The 16,578-nt window shown below is 41.0% G+C and overlaps 1 protein-coding gene across 20 annotated transcripts in view; it reads left to right on the top strand.

Moving 5' to 3' along the window:
* LOC128622646 (cyclin-dependent kinase 5 activator 1-like) overlaps positions 1 to 16,578 on the top strand; it is a 31,826-nt gene that overhangs the window by 598 nt on the left and 14,650 nt on the right. For 3 of the 20 annotated variants that reach the window (XM_053649432.1, XM_053649380.1, XM_053649333.1), the window contains exons 2-6: positions 249 to 3,427; positions 3,509 to 4,530; positions 5,670 to 5,762; positions 11,605 to 14,232; positions 16,398 to 16,533. The gene's annotated coding sequence lies outside the window, so the exon portion shown is untranslated. The other 17 variants (XM_053649423.1, XM_053649403.1, XM_053649409.1 and 14 more) reach the window with 15 other exon arrangements.

The raw sequence follows: 16,578 nt of genomic DNA, 5'->3' as shown, positions 1-16,578 counted from the left end.
TGCACGAGAATGCATATTCACTTGATTTTCATAGCATGTTAAATTGATTAAAACTTTGAAAGTTATAGAAGCTGTAAAAAGAAAAAAAAATATGGGGGAAACATGTTGCAAAGCACATCCTGAGAAACATGCTATGGCATGTACAGGGTGCTCATCTGTTGATCTTAATATCATGTTTATGCATGTGAATTATGGGGAAGGATGTTTGAACCAATATGATGTATGGATTAAAGAATCTGCTTTCCCAGAAAAAGGTAGTTTTAGTCTCAGACAGTACAACTGAAACTTAATTTGGAGACAAAGTACAGAGAGAGACCACTAAAACAAAAAGTGAAGTGCAGTTTTTGGCTGACTGGAAGGCATTTGCTGAATGGCAGAGCGAGGCACATGAAAGAGAGAAAAAATGTCAGGCAGGGCCCTCAACTGTTTCTCAGTGTGCTAAATTGCAGAAAGCCGATCCCGACCTGGACTACGCCCCACCACGATGCCTACAGCCAGTTAGGAGGGAGGAACCTGCAGTTTCAGAGGCACCTCCTCACGATGAAGCGGCCCAGCCTATTCCACTCCATCCGAACCTGTCAGAACTGAGCCACCAACCCCCACCGAACTATGCACCAGCCGTCCTAGCTTCACCATTGGCGTTACACACGAGATCCCAAGTGAAGGGACCAACAACATTGCTGCCTGAGGTCTTCAGAACAACAAAATTGGACAGAGAAGGGACAGTGCACGGTGTGGTAAATGCCACAATGTTAGAAGTGGCCGGAGAAGGAGGCCCTATGCTAATTCACAGACCCTGGACAATGGAAGACATCAGGAGCAGCATGATGCATCTGCCGGCTCTCCGCGAAGTAGGAGGACAAAAGTTTATGGATGAACTTCAGATATTCTGCAGAGAATTCAGACCCACCACTCATGAACTACGACGACTGCTCATGGCAAAACTTGGCATGGACTGGGTCAAGGTTTCACGTGAACTCCCAGAGAACGATGTCCGCCTGATCAACCCACAGTGGGATGATGGAGTCAACACAAGGTACAGAGCACAAATCACGGCGCTCCAGCAGAGGCTGACGAACACCTTTCCTGTGCGAATGGACATGACAAAAATAGCGATGTGTAAACAACAAGACTCAGAGACTGTATTACAGTACCTGTCCCGGCTCACTGAGCTCCATGATGCAAACTCAGGCTTGGTGAAACCCGACGCTCTGGAAGATGGGCAGGCAGCCGTCACAGCATGGGAGGCACATCTCAGAAACAGCTTTATGAACGGCATGAAACCAGAAAATGCAGCTATAGTCAAACAACAATGTATCACCTGGGACACCGGAAACCTCACACAAGTGGAGAGGTATGCAATCCCTGCGGAGAAGCTCCTACGAGAGGCAAAGGAAAGAAAGATGGAGAGGAGAGGAAAACCAAAAGCACGCAGACGAGGAAGACCTGGCCATCAGGGCTATGGACCAAGATTAAACTGTTAAAACTGCGAAAAAGTTGGACATTTGCAAGAGACTGTCCAGAGCAGAAGTGAACTGATGGGCAGAGCTAAGGGAAGGGTGAGGCACCTGGGAACAGAAGAGGTGACATCAGACACCCAAACTATCAGTTAGCTCACAAAAAAACAGGAATATATGCACACACCCACATCCAACATTAGCCAGACTGACAATTCACAAATGTCTGAACCAGTCATGACCCTTAACCTTTTAAAGTATAATGCCTCTCCTTTTACACAGTTACCATGTATGTCTCTTGTAGTTAATGTGCAAAGTGTCACATTTTTGGTAGAATGAGGAGCAACGTATTCAGTAATAAAACACTGCGAATTAAAAGAATCCCCGAAAACGAGTTCACGGTCACTGCACTCCTTGGGTGTGACAGGGCATTCAGTATTAGAACCTTTCTCTGAACCACTAGTTTGTGAATGTGAAAAGAGTAACCCACCAATTCCTAATTTCGTCTTCATGTCCAGTCAATCTACTGGGCAGGGACTTAATGTGTGTTTTACACTTAAATTTGATGTCCCCACCTCAGGGAGTAACAATAACTGATGACTCATGTTTGGGTTCTCCATTTGTTAAAGAAACAGAGCTCTGTGTTTATCAATGGTCCATGCATAACAAGCCTAGAGCCTGTGCTCGTTTGTTGATGTTGGCACATGATAAGATGAAGGACAACTATGTTGATTTTATGCTGTCCTCTGCCCTTCATTGCACAGCGCAAGTGCATGAAGGAAGAGACTTTATTTTTGAGAAAGAATGGTTTATGGATATCCCAGAAAGTGAAGACTGTACTTATATTGCTGTGACAAATTTTGTGCATGTTCAGTCAAATTGAGTGACACGCAGTTGCGTGCATTTTTCGTCCCAGAATCAGCGCCCCACGTCTCATTAGCCAAAATAAAGAACAAACAGTAGAAAGATGTGGGATTGTGGGTCAGATTATGTGAGAGTGGGAAAATTACAGATTGGGAACAGAAACCCACCTCCAACATATGATACAGCCTGACACTGGGAGCTTATAAAAAATTCTTTCAGGAAATGTGCAAGGTTAACCGGGATGTCACTTGTCATGACAAGGGAATGTTTCTGAACCTTGGGACAAGCCCCACACCCCTAGAGATACAATCACAAATTGAAGAAGGTGCCTCTCGGGCTGTGGGCCCAAGGAAAACATGACGTAGGCCTGACTAGAAGTGCACCACCAGTTGTGATCATGCCCAAATCTGACTTTAGGCCTAGACAATCTAAATACCCTCTTAAATCAGAAGCTATTGAGGGCACTGGACCAGATTTCAATTCATTATTGAAGGCAGGGGTCATTGTTACCTGTCCTGATTCGTCAGTGCGCACTCCAATATTTCCAGTGTGAGAAACAAAAAAAACAACAACAACCCTACAACCTGATGAATGGAGATTTGTACAAGATTGCAAGCGTTAATGCAGCAGTCAAACAGAGCTCCAGACGTGACAAATTCTTACACTATATTAAGCCAGGTTCCCACAAATAGCGAATGGTTTTCAGTCGTAGATTTAGCTAACGCGTTTTTTCAGTATATCTCTTGATAAAGACAATCAGTTTCGGTTTGCATTCATATTTGACGTACGTCCTTACACTTTCACTCGCTTGTGTTAAGGGTATTGTGAGTCACTAACGATATACAACCAAATGCTAAAGGACAGCTTAGCATCTCTACCACTTTCTCCAGGGCACCACGTGAAACTGACACCATTAAATTGTTGCAGCATCTTGCCCAAGAAGGCCACAAAGCCAGTCTCTCCAAATTACAGTATGTACAACAAGAAGTGAGATTTCTTGGGTCATGACATTTATGCAAAGGGAAAGAAACTCTCAGCTGAAAGAGTATCTGCAATACAGAGGATTCCCGAGCCTCGGACGAAGAAACGGGTTCTATCTATTCTAGGTATGTGTTCATATTGCAGAACTTTCATTCTAAAACATACCATTCTAGAAGCACCACTCAGAGAGATGGCATATGTGACAGGTTGGACAGCTCATTCTCAGATACATTGGATCCAGTCGCTGCAGAGTTTCCCCTATGTGTACATGCAGTAGCAGCAGCTGAGAAAGCTGTGGTGGCATCCAGAGACCTGGTAGGTTACTCAGAATTGAACCTCTTGGTTCCACATGAGGTGTTGTTACTCCTACTTGAACAGAAAACCTCACACCTTTCCACCCAACGGTGGCTGCACCATAACACTATACTATTAGACATGCCGAATGTCACTATAAAACGATGTACTGTCCTTAACCCTGCTACTCTCCTTCCAACAGAGGGAGACGGGGAACCACATGATTGTGTTGTACTGACTAACGAACTCTGCTCTCCTAGAGTTGACCTGAAAGATGTTCCGTTGGAAAACCCAGATTTGATCTTTTTTGTGGACGGGTCTGCGTCACATGACCCAGAGACAGTTAAAAATCGAGTGGGCTATGCAGTAGTAACCGCACACAAGACGGTCTGTCAGGAAGTCTCCCCTCAAACCTTTCAGCACAAGCAGCTGAACTGTATGCCCTCATAGAGGCATGAAGACATGCTGAGGGACAGTCAGTAAATATCTACACAGACAGTAGATATGCCTTTGAGGTAGTACATGATTTTGGGACAATTTGAAAACACAGGAACTTCCTGATGAGTTCACAGCCCACCACAAACCAGTCTCTGAGCTACTGTATGCAGTCCTACTCTGCAAAACTATTGCAGCATGCAAATGTGATGCACACACTAACAAATTAGACCCTGTTTTCCTAGGAAACGCTCGATCGGACAGTGCAGCAAAGCAAGCGGCTGCATCTATGGTCCCAAAAACTCAAAAAAAATAATCACTCCTTTACAGCTTTCAGACCTCCAACCACGAGCTACAGATGAGGAAAAGGCTGTGTGGGGCAAAGCAGGCTGCACGGTTGTTGACGGAGTTTGGCGATGCCCCCAGGGCTGTCCTTGTCTTCAAAGTTGACGCATGGCAGGGACCATGCGTCAAAAGGGGGAATGATAGCTGCGACAAAGTATTAGTTTCTCTAATTACTCCAAAAAAAATAATAAAAATAAATAAATAAATAAAAATTGTTTACGCTGTTTGCGCAACTCATAACATGGGTTGAGGTTTGAAGGTAGAGAAGGCCACATCCCTTCGTTCAAACAGGACTCAGACGCGGTAGTGATAATGATAATCTCCAGTGATAATGGCACACCTTTTGTGAACCATTATTAGAAAGAGTGCATGACGCACACACTTTTACCAAAATTTGGTATTTAGCTGATCGTGGTGACGGGACTAAGTGCCTAAGGCGACGTGATTTCTATAGGTCCCACATAAGCCCACGAAGTTCTTTAGTAGATTATTGCTGCATATTGGACGACAAATAGTAGTTAAAAGCCAAGATATTGGCTGCCTCTGTAAACCGTTCTGTATCACCTTTGGTCATAAGAATCATTGCCAACAGTGCTACCCGCACAACGTCACACGTCCCCTCGTCACGCAGACACATAATGGGTATTCTATCATTGAACACATGCGGTCTGTGAAACGCAACCCTCCACAGACTAGCAAGATGGGGTTTGATTGGCTGAACTCAGTACTCGGGGGATGAGGCTCGTGGATGTTAACCGTCTGTCTACCAATAGGTACAATGATTCTTCTCGTCTTGCTCATTTTGCCTTGTATTGTTTCTCTCGTTTGGAGCAGTCTCTCACGCTCGTTGAAATCACTAATGACCAAACGCTGATGTTGACAAAGACTGATTACTATCCCTATGATGACCAACCTGACTTATATCCTAAACCTGACTGGGTATCAGATTCTCTCAGCGACACTGACGAGGACGACCCATTGACATCCATTTCACACCTATTGTAAATATTCCTTTGACCATGATGATTCTCACTTCACCCTAAATGAGCTTGCTTGATGACAGGATACTTTATATTGGCAAAAACAGCCTTAGCACCTTCATTATTTCTGTTTTATGATGAATTCAGTTGAACTGTGAAAGGATTCAGAAGTTCTGATGTACTCACAGCATAGTAATTTCTCTGTTAATTTTAGTTATCATATTTTGTAATGATAAAATGGGGGAAATGTGAAGGAAATTACTCATTTTTACTTTGTAATAGTTTTGTTCTTGTTCTATTTCATTCTCATCAGATGATAACGCCTAAGAAGGCCATGCCATGTCACAGAGATCAGTACAGAATGTTTATTCGCTTACAGAGACACAAACATATTCTTCTGTTCAAGGTTAGTCTAAACATCTTCCAAAATCCTAAAACAAAGCCTGTTCGAACTACCTCAAACTGCTTCTTATCGGTACACAGAATTATGTCATGCTCTGCGTTTCATATATATAGTAGTGGTTTAGTACAATGGCTTCAGAGTGCTCTAATTATTCTATTCTATTATTCTATTATTCTTTCTGTAATAAACCTTTTTACCTTCAGAGGACGAGTCTGCGAGTGTTGTCTAATTTCCACGACACGCCTTGGTAACAAAAAGCCTTTTTATAGACCATCGATTTACTAACCCAGCTGATATTAATTTGCACAGATGGGGGTATAATTATTACGGATTTCAGCTGGTTTCTTGCCTTACCTTGCCTTGGAGAACTGCTTTTTCTTAGCAAGATCAATACTTTTTTCCTGTTTCATTCCACTTTATTACACATAACTTTATTTATGGACTTTAATGTTGTGAATTCTTTATATTTCCGGATTTCTTGAGTTAATACTGATGTCTGGTGAAAATTTCAAGTGAATAACCTTATTGGAAATATATTTACAAAAAAATGTTGACAGGTTCAATACTTATTTCCCCCCACTGTATCTCCTTATCGCCTTATTAGAGCCATACTATGCACTATCCACCCTATACTCCATGTTATCATTTCCACATTCCCCCATTTCAAGTCCATACCTCACTTTATTACCTTCATACTCCAACAAACAAGCTATATATATATCAAGTCATCCTATCAACACTATATGCCAGCCCGTGAACTCCATACTCCACACTATTAGATTTATATTTCTGCCCTATCTCCACTTCCACTCTCTGCCCTACCATCCCTATACAACATCCTATCACTCCCATGCACCACCCTATAAGTCAGTCAGTCTCTGTATCTGTCTCTTTCTCTCTCTCTCTCTCTCTCTCTCTCTCTCAGCAGTATCAGGTGATCCAGCAGTTGTCTACAGGGTTAAAGTTAACTGGGTTTAGGCACCACAGTCTCAATCACTAGCACTAATGCCTAATTACTCATACATACCTTCAAAAATCTAACCCTGAGGACCAACGCAAGCAAACCAGGGGAACAGAAACTCTAATAGAAATAATAATAATAATAATAATAATAAAAGCTCAGACAGTTTCAGTGCTGTGTTTTGTAAGCATGCATCCTTATAAATGTCACTATTATAACGGTTAAATAAATAATAATAAAATAATAATAAAAATCTAAAAGATAAAAGATTTCCTTGCAGCTTTTAACATAAAGTGATAAAACTGTAAACTGATTGAAAAGACAATGTGTGCAAATATATGACATTTATGTGGGATGAGGAGTATCTGTTTATTAAATAAGACTGAATCTTTTAATATCATCTGCTCTTGCACTGAACTATGAATTTGGAAAACAACAACAACAACAACAAAAACAAAGTAGACTGACTGTAGGACTAAAACAACCCAGTGGGCTGCAGTTTATGATCTATTGTAAGAGTTCAAGATGAGAGTTCAGGATTATGACTGTTGGCTTTTTAGGAATTTAGGCTTAGATTTTAGTGTGAGGATATAGGTTTACAGCACGTGCTTGAATTCAGGGTTTAAAATTAGGGTTTAAAATCTGTGGGTAGAATTTAGAATTTGGGGTTAAGGTTTTAGGATTATGATTTAGAGTTTTTAGGCCATTTTACAGCTGAATAAGTGTGACTATTTGAACACTTTTCTTTATGAAGTTATTAGAATAAGCATGTAGTGCTATTAAAAGATAAGACATTCAAAAAACCACGACATGCAATGTATAAGATGATATATTGTGATATTCAAGTGAAACATATCATTTTTATGACTGATCTAATGTATGTAGCAAACATTAGATACAACTGTTCTAAGCAGTAAGAGCGAAATGTGGATGAAAAGGTAAATGTGTTTACAATGCCAAACTGTGTGTCTCTAAACAGAGAAGCGAGTGAGCAAATAAGTATATAAAAAAAAGATCTATAATAAAACTCTGTTTTAAAAGAGATGCTATCAAGGTTCACTTACAGAACTGTCGCTGCACTGTTGTGTAGATACACTATGTGGCCAAAAGTTTGTGGATACCGGACCATCACACCCATGTGTGGGCCTTCCCTAAACTGTGGCCAAAACGTCAGACACACATATTTGTATAGAATGTCTTGCAATATCCATTCACTGTCCGGAAATAAATGACAGTAGTAGGGTTGTGTAGTAGGGTATTTGTATATCTGGACAGTTTTGTAATTGTGTGGTTCTGTTGTTGTGTAGTTGTTGTGTATAATCCGTAGTGTGAGGTATAGGAGAAATGCTGACAGTTTCTGCATCTTTACAAAAACCACCATACAGGTTTCTCTATACTATTTCTCTCTCTCTCTCTCTCTCTCTCTCTCTCTCTCTCTCACACACACACACACACACACAAACATAAAAGTGCTGAAATGGGAAACAGTGCATCGATCAGCTGAGGCAAACCCTGCAGTTTGTATAAAAGAAATGATTTGGCTGTTTAGTATAACGCACGCGCGCACACACACACACACACAATTATTTGGAAGAGGCTTTCAGTAGCGCCCCCTTTTGACTAAATTGGTGTTGTCAGTTTTACCTACAGTCACCAAACTCAGCAAGTATATTGTTCTCATCAAGCCAGACAAGTTTCAAATTCATTAGTTCCGCCCAACAGGAAGTCTTCCATTTTGGATTTCATGTGGATTTTTTTGAAAATTGCAGGCTCTGCATTTTTAAATACTCCTCCTATTGCATTCATGTGACAGTCACCAAACTTGATCAACATTACGCCAAAACATTAAATATGCAAAACTGCGAAGTGATTTTTGATATCTCAAATGGTTTCACCATGGCGAGGCAATAAATTTATGGTGAAAAAAAGGAAACAGGAAGTGTCTCATATCTTCTGCATGCAGTGAGTGATTTAGATGAAACTTGAGCTGTATGTTTGGTACTGGTGGCTGAGCACATGGATGTGACTATTGTGAGTCACAGTCATAGCGCCACCAACTGGCAGCAGGAAGTGTGTCACTTAAAATAGGCTTTCAAATAGTCTTCTTATATTTACACGAATCACTTCAAACTTGGTCACAATATTGTTGAGACAAGATTGCAAAAGGAGAATTGATATCTTAAATAGTGTTGCTGTCGTAATGCATCATACATGGTAACACAACTTTAATACTCTTTTCATTGTATATTTGGATGTTTTACTCTACAGCACTCGCTTCACTATGCATTGTTTTCACACACCTACTTGGTGGCGATGCTCCTTGGTATAAGCTCCAGGTTCCCCGTGAACCAGTAGGATAAGCAGTATAGAAAATAGATGGATTGATTGATTTTTGACTGTTAAAGCCAAATCAGGCCAAAGGTTGTATAGTGTAAAACCAGATTTACTTGTTTTATTAAATGCATATCATGCAACTTAAGCTAGCTTTACGCTGTGAAATGCTCACCGGCGGCCAATTTGGGACCAAACACAGCCAATGCAAACTGTCAGTGTCAGTATTTTTTTATTTATTTTTAAATAAAATCTTAGAATTTGACCACTGCTACAACGCTCATCTAAAACCCACCAATAGGAGGACAGCGCAAAATTAGGCGGAACTCATGAGACAACTATGTGACAATGGCGACATGTAAACAAAACATGCTATTGGACAGAAAATATCCTTAACACCAAGCTCAATTTGAACAATGTTTCTTTATGCAACGCCAGATCGCGCTGTCTGATGACGTAAAGAGGCTGTTCATTTAATTTCCTTTAATCGTAAGTCTATCGTTGGAGGATCTTCACTGCCCAATCTGACATGGTGAACACGTTATCATATTGCATACGTCTAAGGTTTTATTTTGCTCTCATACAGTGTGACAAGTTAAAAAAAATAACTAGCACAGTGAAACACAGGATTTAAAATGGAACCCATTTTACAATTAGAGTGTAAATCCGACTACAAATGAAGGCATAATCTTTGTTTATATATCAGTTTATTTCCCCGGTTACCGACTTGAATCACAGGCTTGAACCGTGTGATGGTTCAATCCACTTAACACTCACACACACACTGACTGATCTATTACTAAACCCACATCAGCGTCCAGTAAACCACGATTACATAATAGGAATCTGTTTACTTAGGTTGTGTCCCAATCCCAATAATAGTGTGCAGTATAGGTGTGCAGTATAGTATAATGTGCAGTATAGGTGACACACAGTTTATTGCGTTGGTTTGGGATTTAACCAGATTTAACCAGATCAAATACAAAGCTGTTAATAATTGATCAATAATCATTCATAATTAATTAGGCTTAATACGTGACGTTATCAGCAAAAAATGGTAAGCACGCGCGACGATAATGCAGCAGTATCGCCTGGTTTAGGCTGCAGATGGACACACACACACACAATAAGCATTAACAGTATGATAACACCATTTTGAAGGGTCATTATTGCAAACAGTACTGATGTGCATTTCACCGCACTTCCGTTATCATCCGAGAGGCAGAAACGACACCTCATCTCGTTCTACATCCGCGCGCTCATGACTGACCTTCCCTTCGCGCTCACACACACGCACTCACACTCAAGTATATTACAGTAAACAGATTTCACCCGCACACTGATGAGTGTTAAATATCGAAGTGAGCTCTGGGTCTTACCCGGGTCGCCATCTTTGCGTTGAGTGACTCTGCTGCTGCTCCACCTGCGTTATTTCACTTCGCACCGCTTCTCAGGCATAACTCCGCCCCCAGCCCCCTCACCGTTCTGATTGGTCGTCGGCACGCGAGGCGGCTGAATGTCACCCTGAGCTGTCAGGATTCATTGCCCTGATGTGGTTTTGTTTTTTTAAACAGAGGGGTGAAATACTGATTTTAACCAAAACATTTGACCAAAATATTGTTTGTTCATTGTGACTCACAATACTTTCACTCAGGATCATAAAACACAAGTGCAATATGAATACATTCATAGGCTACATGAACACCATTTTATCTCAATAATAAGTGTAATTCTTGAGGATGGCCAGAAATGCATGGAAACGGATTTACATAATACGCGACAGGCCTGCATTATTATTATTATTATTATTACTTTTTTTTTTTTTACCAAATGAGCCAAATTATAAAGTTAAGATAAGGTCAACTTTATTGATCCCACACTGGGGAAATTCCCTCGTTACAGCAGCTCAGTTAGACACAACAGATAAGAAAATACACATTAAATAGGAATAGAATAGAAAAATGTCTAAAAAAAATTATATAACAGGAAAAGAAAAATAAGAATAAAAGTAATAATAATAATAATAGTAATTTGTACACTATGAACACCTCATTTCATGTACAGATGTGTAAATGTGTCGAAAGTAAATAAGAAAAAATAATGTTACAAAAATACTTTGAGAGTGCCAGTTTACAAGATGTAGCCTATGGTATTTTAAAAACGCACACATGCAGAACACAAAGCATTTGATCACAAATCATTTTCAATTATCGTCAAATACACTTCAGAAAATGCATTTTGTATTTTTAAAACATGTATAACTCAGCCTGTCTATGGATGTTTAATATGTATTTACTTGTCTATAGCTTATGTCCACAAGACACAGGTTCTTGGCCCTTTTACTTACAGGCTATAGACGTTTAAAGGATATCAAATGAAAATGAAAAAGATTCTTTATTTATCGAAATTAATTAAGCACAACATAAAAATAAACATTATGAGTGTTTTATTATTAGGCTATTATTATGATTATGATTATTATTATTATTATTATTATTATTATTATTATCCATCCATCCATCCATCCATCTTCAACCGCTTACTCCTTTTCAGGGTCGCGGGGGAACCTGGAGCCTATCCCGGGGAGCATCGGGCACAAGGCGGGGTACACCCTGGACAGGGTGCCAGTCCATCGCAGGGCACAATCACACACACACTCACAGACCCACACACCCATTCATACACTACGGACACTTTAGACACGCCAATCAGCTACCATGCATGTCTTTGGACTGGGGGAAGAAACCGGAGTACCCGGAGGAAACCACCGCAGCACAGGGAGAACATGCAAACTCCGCACACACAGAGCCGCGGGAATCGAACCCCGACCCTGGCGGTGTTATTATTATTAGTATTATTATTATTATTATCTTAGATATTTGAGTTGCTATATACCTATTTCTTTTAGGAATCGGTTACTGACTGTTTTTTGCTGTTTATTCCGACACTAAAAAAGACAACAGTTTCATACGCTTTCCCAAATTACTGCAGTGTATTTATTTAGTCTAGACCCCTGTAAAGTCGTTATCAGTGGCGTTGTCTATTCCAGCACGAGGACAGTGACATTCACCAATCAGAGCATAGCGCGTGCAGAGAGGGGCGGGCCCATCGCTAGAGAAGTGACGCGCACCTTTTCAGCACTAGAGGAGAGGACAGCGACACAAAACTGCAGCGCGAGACGGGAAGCCAGATTGCCTCTGTACGTGCGATCCTGTTAATCAAGACACACGCATGCACGCTGCCCTGACCTGCACTGTTTTAATGTCGTGTTTATGAGAGAGAGAGAGAGAGAGAGAGAGAAAGAGAAACACACACACACACGGAGAGAGAAGGCATTGCACGCGCTCAGCAGACACTGTGTCATCTATGCGCCATTTTTAATCATTATATCAAGTTCATCATTCTATCCTGCTATTCCTGCTTCCTCGCCTTTCCTTCCTCAGAGAGGGAGGAGCTAGGAATCGAGGAAGGTACCCTGTTCTGTCGATTTGTCCTACCTAGTCAGATTTTCCTACCGTAGAGCACAATTATAGCTCTATCTATCGATCCATCGTCGTACCACATCGAAAAATCCTACTGCTGTTTTCTGCTTCTCGTCTGTGACTACGTAAAATAATTCAGTGTAACTTTGCCGAACATTCTTATTAGGCAATGGTAGGATGATTGTACAGTGCAAAATACCATATTAGATTGTCATACCAATATAAAATAAACAGGTAGGATGATTTTCCAGTGCAAAAAATCCCAAGTGCACGCGCTAGTAGTAAAAAATTATGGGCGTGTTGTTCAGCGGGACAAAAATGACGCAATATTGATGTGCGCATGCGCAGTAATCCCTGGTAACACAATCTGACAGGTAGGCTGTAACGTCAGGACACCGGCAAGGCCATGAAGCATGAATAGCAGAAATATATACATTCCCAGAATACAATAGCAACAGACCGAGTAATGAGGCTGCGTCACCTCCAGCAGTACATTATTTTATTTTAGCTTTAATTGCAATAAAGTAAAAATAAAATAAAATGATACAAACATCTGGTTAATAAGTAAAAGACAAATAAATATAGAGAAAAATAAATGAATAAATAAATTAAAATAAAGAAGAACAACACACACACACAAAGAATTGTTCTATAAATGATAAAGTATAGATAAAGTAAAGTAAGAAAAGTCTCATGGTGTAAGCCACAGAAAGTGCAACAGTCATCAATGTCCAATCTAAAACGCGACACCATTAAAGATTTGCTCCGGCAGATGAAGCCGACGGGTGCGTAATGACGTAGCAAGAGCCCGGAAGTGAGAGTACAAACATCCGACTCTGAAGCTGGACACGGGTGGACACGAATAACACAGAACAACCTCCTAGGACACTGAGTAAACACTGAGTAACACATTAATGTGCAAGAGCGCTCTCAAATGGCCAGATACATTATAACAGACCAATGTTGTTTGTCGTATTATTTATTGTCGGAGTGTTTCTTTCGGTCTGTGGAGTATCTATAACGTACCCTTACGTCACACACTACAATAAAAAAAAATACTTAGATGTGTGACATACGGGTGTCTGGGTTAATTTAAACAACTGATACGACCTATGTTCCGGGTCAAATGCTGAAGACCTTAGGAACGAGGGAAACACCTCATGAAAGAGTCCTCTGGAGATAGCACGTGCACAGACAGCGTCAGAATTACTGGATTGGTCGGTATGCACGCAGAAAACAAGTGCTGTGAATCTACTACTTCAGCCTGTAAAACCCGGTTATTGTCTGATGTAAATGAGTGAGTGCCGGAGGCCAGAAGAGGGCGCTCTCTCTCTCTCTCTCTCTCTCCCCAATTCCAAAAAGCTCGGACGCTGTGTAAAATGTAAATAAAAACAGAAAACAATTATTTGCAAACCTCATAAACCGATATGTTATTCACAATAGAACATAGAAAACATATCAAATGTTTAAACTGGGGAAATGTAACATTTTATGGAAAAAATAAGGTCATTCTGAATTCGATGTTCGCAACACGTCTCAACACGCCCCACCGCACCTGCACGCACACTGAACATAGCACTAAATCTGTGCCTTCATTCTCTTCGATGGCCTGTATATTCAATGTTATTTTTTTAACAAGCTGATATGTCTGTATGACGATTTTGATATTGGCTGTATATACATCACAGCTCATTTAAAGGTAAGAAGTGCTACTTTGTTTACTGCTGATGCTGGGTACAGCCATGCTGATTTGATGTCACTTGCTAAACTTGAAATTGAGGAGACCCCAGTCCCTGAGTAAGAATTCAGAGTTGAGGGGCATTTTCTTAGTTTTTCCTAGAAGTGTGGAATTATCAAGTTATGAACTTTAGCCGAATACAGTATTAATCCCATTTGTAACACTAACCCTCATCAACAGTCCTTCACATAGATAGATAGATAAATAGATGGATATACAGTATCTCACAAAAGTGAGTACACCCCTCACATTTTTGTAAATATTTGATTATATCTTTTCATGTGACAACACTGAAGAAATGACACTTTGCTACAATGTAAAGTAGTGAGTGTACAGCTTGTGTAACAGTGTAAATTTGCTGTCCCCTCAAAATAACTCAACACACAGCCATTAATGTCTAAACCGCTGGCAACAAAAGTGAGTACACCCCTAAGTGAAAATGTCCATATTGGGCCCAAAGTGTCAATATTTTGTGTGGCCACCATTATTTTCCAGCACTGCCTTAACCCTCTTGGGCATGGAGTTCACCAGAGCTTCACAGGTTGCCACTGGAGTCCTCTTCCACTCCTCCATGATGACGTCACAGAGCTGGTGGATGTTAGAGACCTTGAGCTCATCCACCTTCTGTTTGAGGATGCCCCACAGATGCTCAATAGGGTTTAGGTCTGGAGACATGCTTGGCCAGTCAATCACCTTCACCCTCAGCTTCTTTAGCAATGCAGTGGTCGTCTTGGAGGTGTGTTTGGGGTTGTTATCATGCTGGAATACTGCCCTGCGGCCCAGTCTCCGAAGGGAGGGGATCATGCTCTGCTTCAGTATGTCACAGTACATGTTGGCATTCATGGTTCCCTCAATGAACTGTAGCTCCCCAGTGCTGGCAGCACTCATGCAGCCCCAGACCATGACACTCCCACCACCATGCTTGACTGTAGGGAAGACACACTTGTCTTTGGACTCCTCACCTGGTTACCACCACACACGCTGGACACCATCTGAACCAAATAAGTTTATCTTGGTCTCCTCAGACCACAGGACATGGTTCCAGTAATCCATGTCCTTAGTCTGCTTGTCTTCAGCAAACTGTTTACGGGCTTTCTTGTGCATCATCTTTAGAAGAGGCTTCCTTCTGGGATGACAGCCATGTGGACCAATTTGATGCAGTGTGTGGCGTATGGTCTGAGCACTGACAGGCTGACCCCCCCCAAACCCCCCCCCCTTCAACCTTTGCAGCAATGCTGGCAGCACTCGTACGTATATTTCCCAAAGACAACCTCTGGATATGACGCTGAGCATGTGCACTCAACTTCTTTGGTCGACCATGGTGAGGCCTGTTGTGAGTGGAACCTGTCCTGTTAAACCGCTGTATGGTCTTGGCCACCGTGCTGCAGCTCAGTGTCAGGGTCTTGGCAATCTTCTTATAGCCTAGGCCATCTTTATGTAGAGCAACAATTCTTTTTTTCAGATCCTCAGAGAGTTCTTTGCCATGAGGTGCCATGTTGAACTTCCAATGACCAGTATGAGGGAGTGTGAGAGCGATGACACCAAATTTAACACACCTGCTCCCCATTCACACCTGAGACCTTGTAACACTAACAAGTCACATGACACCGGGGAGGGAAAATGGCTAATTGGGCCCAATTTGGACATTTTCACTTAGGGGTGTAATCACTTTTGTTGCCAGCGGTTTAGACATTAATGGCTGTTTGTTGAGTTATTTTGAGGGGACAGCAAATTTACACTGTTAAACAAGCTGTACACTCACTACTTTACATTGTAGCAAAGTGTCATTTCTTCAGTGTTGTCACATGAAAAGATATAATCAAATATTTACAAAAATATGAGGGGTGTACTCTCTTTTGTGAGATACTGTATATTGTTTTGCTGCAGCAGTACAATAAACAACAAATGACAGAGAAACAGACAATGCACAGAGTACACAGATGATAGCACCCATACGTATAAAATAAGATTTTTAAAAAATATGTAGGAACAAAAGTACATAAAGTGGTTGTTGTGCAGGTGATGATGATACGTCATTACAATCATTATTAGTGTTTCCATAAGAAAATGAATAAATAATAATAATAAATACAGTGTGGCAGAATGTGAAAAATGTTATTGCACAGCTAACACAGTGGATGAGTTGTACAATCTGATAGCGGTGGGTATGAAGGACTTCCTTTAGCATTCTTTGCTGCACTGTTGCTGGATCAGTCTGGAGCTGAAAGTGCTGTGCTGCATGACTAGGTGTTCATGGATGAGGTGAGAGACAATGTTCATGAATGTTCAGCTGTTTAGCCAGCATCC

The sequence above is a fragment of the Ictalurus furcatus genome, chromosome 2 (assembly GCF_023375685.1).
Source record: "Ictalurus furcatus strain D&B chromosome 2, Billie_1.0, whole genome shotgun sequence".
In the NCBI taxonomy this organism is placed as follows: domain Eukaryota; kingdom Metazoa; phylum Chordata; class Actinopteri; order Siluriformes; family Ictaluridae; genus Ictalurus; species Ictalurus furcatus.
This window is presented reverse-complemented; position numbering and strand designations above follow the sequence as displayed.